The sequence below is a fragment of the Mustela erminea genome, chromosome 4 (genome assembly GCF_009829155.1).
Source record: "Mustela erminea isolate mMusErm1 chromosome 4, mMusErm1.Pri, whole genome shotgun sequence".
Taxonomy (NCBI): Eukaryota; Metazoa; Chordata; class Mammalia; order Carnivora; family Mustelidae; genus Mustela; species Mustela erminea.
In genome coordinates this window covers 40,569,629-40,579,043 of record NC_045617.1, presented here as the reverse complement: position 1 = coordinate 40,579,043, position 9,415 = coordinate 40,569,629, and the positions used below count along the sequence as shown (strand labels likewise).

Below are 9,415 nucleotides of genomic sequence, written 5' to 3'. Positions count from 1 at the left end.
TCTGTCTCTTGGACTTGCTGCCCTGGATTGTCTTTTCTATAAAAACCTTTCATTCCAGTTTCGGATATCTTAGTTGCTGAAACCTTTACTTTGCCCTCTTGCCATGACCTAGAGAGTTTATCTCCAAGCAGGTTTGGAGAGTCTGGGTAGGAATGATAGGGCTGATTTACACATACTGTGCTTTAACACTGATGAGTTAATTTCCTCTCTCTCTTGGTTATACTTTTTCCTTAAGCCAAATACATACATACATACATATACATATATATATATGTATATGTATGCAATAAACACACACACACACACACACACAAATAATCTTGGGTATTCCCTGATTATTCCTTCCTCCTCCCTTAAGAGGGCGTGGGATAATTTAGGACATGGGTTTCTGAGCTTTCTGGAACTATGGGTCCTTATGCACTGCTCTTAAGGAATGATAAGCCCTGGTCAGACTCAAGCCAGGACCTGAATGTCGTAGAGGAGGTCTGAGGAAATCATGGCTCCTGGATCCCACGAGACTCTGCTGACCATTTTCCAAGTCCAGCTTTCAGGAAACATAGAAAAAAAGCAAAATCTCCCCAAAGTCGGGTCCAAAGAGATCAACCTCGTAAGTTCAATCCTGCATATTTGTCCCAGAATTGCAGGACTGACTAAATTGTTCTGTAATACAGGTACACTGACACCTTAAACTACAAAACTACAGTGATTTGGTGATGAGGAGTATTTTATATTTCATTTGGACTCTGGAGAACAGGCATTATAATAATTTGAGGCTCTGTTTCAGGAGAATTATCTGCTATTAATTTTGTTCCATAGACTTCCTTTTCCTACTAGGCTTCAATCTGTGGCTAATATTATAATCAAGTCTGTATCCCCTAGTTTGTGCCTCAGCATCCGCCCCTACTGAGGAAGACCTGCTGCATGTCTTAGCGAAGCACACAGGTAAGACGGTGCATTCTGGTGCTCTATTGGACTCGTTCGGGAACACACAATTCAGATGAACTGAGCAGCCCCGTTACAGGTGCACAGGTGGGCACCACTTCCTCCATCACAGTGAAACAGCTTTCCTGTAGGTGTCAGGGGCATTTGGTCGATATTACAGCTGTTTATGGCAAATTGCCCTGGGAGTTTCTGACATACCTGTCCTTGCCCTGACAGAAAACCCTCCCTGGGACTGAAGTACACATTCTGCAGATCCCTTTCCTTTGCCCAAAGGGTTCCAGGGAAAGAATCAGGGCGGAGGAAGGTCTGAGGTCCATCGCCAACAATTCTCACCCCACCATCGCAAACTGTAATAACCTTGTCAAGCTCTAGTTAGTTATTCTGCATAACATTCTTGGAAGGAAAGTGAGCTCCGGTATTGAGTTTTAAAAAATCACTAATTAATTATTAGTTAACTAATTATTTTTTACTGGGATAAGATATAGACATATTTACCATTTTTAAAGTATATTCACATTGTTGCACAGTCATCGCCACTATCCATCTCCAGAAAGTTTTCATTTTCCCAACGTGCAACTACCCATTTAACACCAACTCCCCATTCTCCTCCATTCCCAAACCTTGGCACCCTTCATTCTATTTTCTGGCTATAAGCCCCAAAACTCCAGACACTTCATGTAAGTGGGATCATACAATACTTGTCATTTTGTGTCTGGCTTACCTCATTTAGTTTCTTCAAAGTTCATCTATGTTGTGGCATGTGTCAGACTTTTGTATCTTTTTAAGGCCAAATCATATTCCATTGTATGTACATGCTCCATTTTCCTTACTCATTCCTCCACTGATAGATGTTTGTGTCGCTTCCACTTTTTGGTTACTGTGAATAATGTTCTAGGAACATCTGTTCAAGCTCTGCTTTCAGTTCTTTTAGGTATATCCCCAGAAGTGGAATTGCTGGATCCTGTGGTAATTCCATGTTTACTGTTTTGAAGAACTGCCATACCATTTGGTATTTAGGTGTTTTTTTTTTTTTTTTTAAATTCGTAAGCTTAATTGTTTAACGCAGATTCAGGTTGAGAGCAAAACTGAGTGGAAAGGAGGGAGGGTTCCCACACGCCCCACCTCCCCACCCCTGTCCCCACACAAGCATGACTCTCTAGGCACTCAGAGACTTGAGCGCTTCACCCCAGGCAGCAGGGAGTGATCTTGGCAGCCTCTGCCAGGTAGGGCAGGAGCTCTAAGCGCGGAGTCACCTGAGGTGAGTCACCTGAGGTGTCCGAACAGCTTTCTTCCTTCCCAGCCTGCACTCATGCAACCGACTGCCATCTAAGGTCATCCCTACAGGAAACCTGACGTGTAAACATGGGCACTCACAGATGCCAAAGCAGGAAGGTGATTAAGGAGGGTTTGATCCAATCTACTTCTTTCATATCATGGCAAAGGTGCTTCATACACTCAAAACGTTGCTTCCAAGAATGCTGTGCAGAGTAACTCATTAGTGCTTGACAGAGGTGTTCTATTTTGTGAGGGTGGAGTAAGAAAACACAGTTACCTCACTCACAACTCTCTCATCCTTCTTACCCGAGTTACGCAGTGGGCAGCGCCCACAAGACAGTGCTGGATTAATTCCTTCCAGAACTCTTTCAACACCTACCAGTTTTTTGTTTGATTTATCGGATTCTGTGATTTTCATTTTACTTTGTTTCTTTAAAGATTTTTAAATTTATATATTTGACAGAGAGAGAGAGAGCGAGAGAGGGAACACAAACAGGGGGAGTAGAAGGAGAAGCAGTCTTCCCACCGAGCAGGGAGCCTATTGTAGGGCTGGATCCCAGCACCCTGGGATCATGACCTGAGCTGAAGGCAGACGCTTAACAACTGAGCCACTCAGGCGCCCCATGATTTTCGTTTTAAATACACGGACTTAAATCTATCTCCAGGATTTTTGGTTCTGCCAATGGCTAGGCAATAGATAAGCTCCTTCATTATGTCTGCTTTGGAACTGCTTTATTAACAGCAATTAGTCTCGATTCCTGTGAGTTCTAATAAAAGAACTGCATGTCCTAAGTGCCACTCTGAATGAACATTTACCATACCAAGTAAAATATTATAAATCACAATGCTTATCCACAGATTGAAAATGCCCAGAAATTTCTCATACATTTCCTGGACAGCATCACTCATACTATTTTTATACTCACGCCAACTCAATGAAACAAAAGAAAAATGTTTAAAATTCTTACAATGAAAGCTAGAAATATCCAAAATGCATATATATTCGTAGGCACATATGTACATTTGCATGTATGCTCACATATATCCAAATGCACATTTGTTGAGCCAGAATCTTCCACTCTTTTCCATTAACATGGAATAAATTGCTCTTGTCCTCAGTGGAGAGGTGATTGGCTTATTCCGAAGCTAACCCTGATCCTCAAACTATGTCACTCCTGAGAACTTAAAACCCCACAAAAACCAGGACTTGATGACTCAGACTATTAATTAGAGATGCACCTGTCTTCCCACATGCATTTTGTAAATCAAGTCCCATCTAAGTGTGTGAGAGGAAAGATAAGACTCAATGATTCACTCTGAAAAGCAGCGATAGATTTCTCAACCCAAGAGAAAAAAGGATTTTCCCTTTTGAGTATCTAAAAACACGATGAGCGTGCCCGCAAAAGGACTGTCGCTGTCATTTTCGCTCGATACAGCGCAGTCAGTCACCCTCGTTATAAATCCAAGGACAAAGAACCACTGGTACCATTGACTAAAGCTGGCACAGAATACAGCACCTACTTGCCTGAACTTTCTGATGTGACGGTGCCGAGAGGACCTTAAAACTCTTTTCTTGAGAGATGAGTTGATATATTCAGTAAAGCACTAAATATCTTAATTTAGTGGCATTTAATAATGAATATTTAATACATTTTTTTCTCCCTGTATCGTCCATCCTTTCAGTGACACTTGAATTGAAGCAGTGATTCTCAGAGTGGAGTCCCTGGACCCCCTGCCTCAGTATCACCTGGAAACTTGTTAGCAAAGCAACTTCCCAGCCTGCCCCAGGTCTGCGGAATCAGAAATTCTGGGCACGAGGCCCAGCAAGCTGTCCTTTAACAAGCCCTCCAGGTGATTCTGATGCAAACGAAAGATCCACTGAATTAAGGAGCCACCAATATGCAGATTCTACTCCCTGCTCCCTTCCTCAATTAGAATTTTCAAGATACTCTGTTGAAAGAAAAGTCACCCATGGGGGTTTAGGCTACTTGCTATTATCACCTAAGAAAATTCTTACCGTTGTTTGGTTTGAGGAAAGTAACCTTGGTGAAAACTTACATGTAATTTTTCCAGGCTCTGTGCTGGCTTCGAGGCTTAGGATGCAGGGAACTGGGCGAAGGGAGAGATGAGAAGGCTCCAGCAATCCATTCAGACATGGACCCCAAAGCTTTGCAGGGTAACCTTGTGACAGGTCAGTGAGTGTCCACCTGAATGGGGGCGGAAGAGCTGTCCATTAGCAGAGTAAACCTCGAACCTTCCTGTTCCTCCCTCCCTCCAGCCATCCTGCTCACCACAAACAGAATATGAGAAAACAGTCCATAGGATTAGTGCCTGGGCTCAATCCTATTCCCTGAGCGTTTCCTGAAGGTGAGTATCCTTAACCGGGGACTCTTTGGAACCCCAAAGCAGTTTGGAGGTGGGTCACTGTTCAACCTCATGAATGTTTTCCTTTCAAAACACCAGAACACCTTGGTTTAGAAGACACATGTAACTGCAGTAACAGGAATATGCAGGAAGCAAGGGATAAATTCAGGAACTCTGACCGAAATGAGAGGATTCTCTGATGCCTTACATGTTTATTTTTTTTTTATTTTTAATTTTTCTTAGGTTTTACTTATTTATTTGACAGACAGAGATCACAAGTAGGCAGAGAGGCAGGCAGAGAGAGAGGAGGAAGCAGGCTTCCCGCTGAGCAGAGAGCCCGATGCGGGGCTCGATCCCGGGACCTTGAGATCATGACCTGAGCCGAAGGCAGAGGCTTTAACCCACTGAACCACCCAGGTGCCCCTTAAATGTTTATTTTTAATACTCTTTTCTGATGATAAATTGATACATGCTTGTTGTAGAACATTTGGAAACTGGGAAAGCATAAGGAAAAGGTATCAAGAAACAGACTTAAGTGTTGGGCATAGACCAGAGAGGAGGTAGCTGGAGGGAAGGGTGAAATCCAGGAAGGGGATGATGGAACACACCGTTGTGATGAGCGTCGGGTGGCGTATGGAAGTGTTGAATCCCTATACTGTACACCTGAAACTAAGATAACACTGTATGTTAACTAACTGGAATTTACATAAAATGAAAAAAAAAATAAAAAAAGGAAGATCAACTATACCTTTGGCACTGATACATCACTAATGATATTTCGTTGTATAGTTCCACAACCGCTTCACCGAAACTCCCAAGTTTCAGAATGTTTTGGAATTCAGAATTGTTTGGATTTTAAAACTATTTGGGTGCAACAACCATTTATCACATAACATTCCATCACGGTCTGGAGCAGCACACATTTCATAATATTTCTTCAGCAAAACAGATGCATATTCTTATTAAATTGGATAAAATAGAATCTCACATTAGTTCCAGCCAGGTATTTCTACCAAGGAAATTACAAAAACAAAACAAAACAAAACAAAAACAAAAACAAAAAACCCTCCAAAACCCAAAACTTTTGACTTTGGAATGCTTTTGAATTCAGAACTGGGAATAAAAGATTGTGGACCAATATTCCTTTCAAGGAACAAAATACTCCTCAAGAGTTTTGTTTCTTTTCTTTTCTTTTTTTTTTTTTTCATTTTAAAAAAGATTTTATTTATTTATTTATTTGAGAGACAGAGTGAGAGAGCACGTGAGAGTCCGAGAACACAAGCAGGGGGAGAGGCAGAGGGAGAAGGGCAAGCAGGCTCGCCACTCACCAGGGAGACTGAAGCAGGACTTGATCCCAGGACGCTGGGATCATGATCTGAGCAGAAGGCAGCTGCTTCACCGACTGAGCCACCCAGGTGCCCCTCAGAGTTTTGTTTCTATTTTTCATTTGATGTTAAATGCCTGTGAGCACTTCCCCAAGTTATTAAAAACACTTCAAAAACATGTTTTTCAATGTCTCTGTGATATTATACCCCAAAGAAAAGAGTTTTATGTAATGATTTCATTTGGGGAATTACAGTTTTTGTTGTCGCTAACGCAAATAAGACTTTGGGGGACATATTTGAATATCAGATTGGCCTGAATTTCTGAATACTATCTTAGATATAGATCCTTAAAAAGAATTACTGGGTCAACTAGTGTGATCTTTAAGGGTCTCGATGATTTTCCAGAAAAGCCATACCAATTTATACTCCTAACACAGCATGAGTGCCTGGTTAATTTGTTTAATTACCCACATTATCATAGGCATGGAAAAAAATACACTTGCATCTCATACATCTTAACAAAGCTCTAATCAATGATAATCATGCGTAGGAGATTTTATTTTTGTTTTTCTTACACAGAAGAGCGAATGGGATCAATGTGAGTTTACCCTCAAGCGGAACCTCATTCAAGCAGACTGAATCCCATCTGGGCAATGACGGAGTTGTCACTTGTCCATGGGGTCTTAACTTAGAAAAAGGTATTGGGGTGGGTATGGGAATAATTCAGACATCATCATGAGAAGACAAATAATCTTAATTTCAAAGAAATTGATAATAATCAAAGAAGTTAATTATTTGTGGGCTGATTAATTCTGTTTCTAGGCTCCTAAGGACTTGTGTTTCTCTTCCTTTTGGTGTTTTGTATTTCTTGGACGTTTTGCTGCTACTCAGCAGCCATCAGAAAGAGATGTGAAGACAAAATCATCAGACAAGCTAATAATAATGAATGCTAAGCCTTCTGAGTGCTTACAGTGTGTCAACTCTGGTCCCGGGTATGATATGGGTGTCATCTCATTTAATGCTAAGGGCACTGGTTTAAAAATCAGTAGCTGCAAAGTTTGAAAGCATGTGCTCACTCATCAATCACCCTTCCACCCTAATAAGTTTGGAGGAATTAGAAGTTTAGAATTTCAAAGACCTATCCAAGCCTAGGCTCTTATTACCATGACCCCAAGTATGGTTATAAACCACAAACTTTACTTCTGTGCTTTTTTGATCAACACCCTCTACAAGATCTATCCAAAGCAGGGGGAAATGACATAAATAAAACACAAGGAAACTCCAGATAATAATAAACACTTGGGAAGTCCTGTCTGTATAGGAGGGACGCCATACCTCTTACAGGACAATAGCAAGTTAGGAGTCTGTCCTGTAACACAAAACAGGGTATATGCAGAGAAGACACAAAGATACACCCACAATACATACTTCAGAAAACAAACACACACAGTCTTCCCAGATGTGACTACAAATTGGCAGTGATAACATCAGGACTCACAACCTCCAGTTTCTTTTCATTTATAGCTTTGGCTAATAATTTTTCTCTTTTCCCTTTCTATGTATTTAATCTTACAGGATCATTGATGTAGAGAATGCTACCATTTTCGTATGCATCTAAAAAAGAAAACTGAAGAGATATTTCCTTATTATATGGAATGAAAATAACGTCACTCTTTTCCTTGTCTATAAACTCAATTTCTCAATAGTAGAATAGAGTATATTCTATAAAACGGCTGAGGTTCAGAGAGAGAGAGAAAGAAACACACAAAAAAATTCCATTTTATTCTGGGAGTGTGTCGAGTTGATCTACCCAATAATCTTATCTTAGTAAGGGATGTTTCTATCAAAATTATCAAAAGACCAAAAGACAAAAGATGTACCAAGAAGTGAATCATTTCCTTCACTGTGGCTTCTCTTTATAATTTAAGTAACATTCTCGTGACAGGTAGGTGTCAAGTGAGTAGAAAGGCTCCTACATGATTTTTCTTTGCCACAATCATATATGTGGTTAATTTTCTAAGTATCCTAGGACTATAGGGTGTGAAAAATAAAAGTAGTAATAGAGGAAATGACCCCTCAAAGAACATACTTTGTTTTTTCCCAAATGCCTAATTGCTTGGGGGGAAAATACAAAAAATAAAATAAGCCACCTACTAATAACAGAAATGATTACCAGAAACTCTTTATATACTCAAACTGCACAACTAACATTTCTAAAGCTAATTACAAATTTGGATTCTCTCATTTTAAAAATACACTTCGAAGCAACCCACTTCTGTTTTAATGCTGAACCGAAGTCTGTGCAATTGGCACACTATCAAAGTAAAAAAAAAATGCGTCGCTTGAACAAAGTTACCACTTTCAATGTCACTAAATCTTGAACTGCAAAATACCACAAGCTAAAAACTAGTAATACCATGTGGTTATGTTATCTTACATTTACAAAGGAATGTATAGTTTCCCAAGCCCTAAGGGGCTGAGACCTCTGTTATCACAGCAGCTTTGTTATCTTGGGGAGGTCATTCGCAGCCTCTGAGCCTAACACCTTTCACAGGTTCTTGGGAGGATTAAATGAGAATGTACACACAAAAAAATTTTGCAAATTATAAGATATATGTAAAATGTGGGGTATCATTGTTCTTTTTCCTAGTGACTCTGTAAGGCGGAAATCCACCAATCCTCATTTCATAGTTAAGGAAACTGACAACAGGAATAAATAGAAAAATAAAAGTGCCAAGTTAGGATATTCAAGCTCTGTCTCTAAATTGGCCACAAACTGGCTAGGTGACTCTCTGTGACTTTTTTCTTCAGTAAAATGAACGGGTAGGATGAGGTGATTTTAAGGTCTTCTTGAAGCCAATGGTTCTGTAATCTGGGACTCGGCCATGCCATGGTGGTGAGAAGGCAGCCCTTAGAAAAAGTCTTTGGGGGGCGCCTTTGGCTCAGGTCATGATCTCAGGGTCCTGGGATCGAGCCTCGCATCGGGCTCTTTGCTCAGCACGGAGCCTGCTTCCCCCTCTTTCTCTGCCTCTCTCTGCCTACTTGAGATCTTTCTCTCTGTCAAATAAATAAATAAAATCTTTAAAAAAAAAAGAAAAAAGAAAAAAAAGGAAAAAGTCTTTGGGAGCAGTCCCTCCTGGAGGCCAAGTGCAGCAGCCTCCAGTGCTGGGATGGGGGGCATCCCTAAGCAGTCTCTCAGCTCTCAGGATAGCACTGGCATTAGCGAACTCATTTTACTGGATCAAGGGGAGGTTGGAGGATACTAGGTGAATGGCCAGGGCCTCTGGGCCACAGGAAGTACATACTGGAGGAACTTGAAACAGTAGCTCTTTATTAACTGGTACAGACATTTTACATACTAACTGGTGTCTTCAAATAAGTCTATACCGCTGTACTGTCAGTCTTGCTAACAGCCCCACCATTATCTGGTTCTCAGTTTCAAAGAGATAGCCTCTTCTGTCGGCCACTCACCTTTCTTGACTGAACTCCTACAGTGCTGGGGAGAGAGA

The 9,415-nt window shown here is 40.8% G+C and overlaps 1 protein-coding gene across 6 annotated transcripts in view; it reads right to left on the bottom strand.

The window, feature by feature from the left end:
- Positions 1-9,415, bottom strand: part of BACH2 (BTB domain and CNC homolog 2) — a 353,955-nt gene that overhangs the window by 149,157 nt on the left and 195,383 nt on the right. For 2 of the 6 annotated variants that reach the window (XM_032339048.1, XM_032339047.1), the window contains one exon: positions 4,276-4,424. The exons of the other annotated variants lie outside the window; for them this stretch is intronic. The gene's annotated coding sequence lies outside the window, so the exon portion shown is untranslated. The remainder of the gene's footprint in view (positions 1-4,275; positions 4,425-9,415) is intronic. 6 annotated transcript variants of the gene reach the window in all.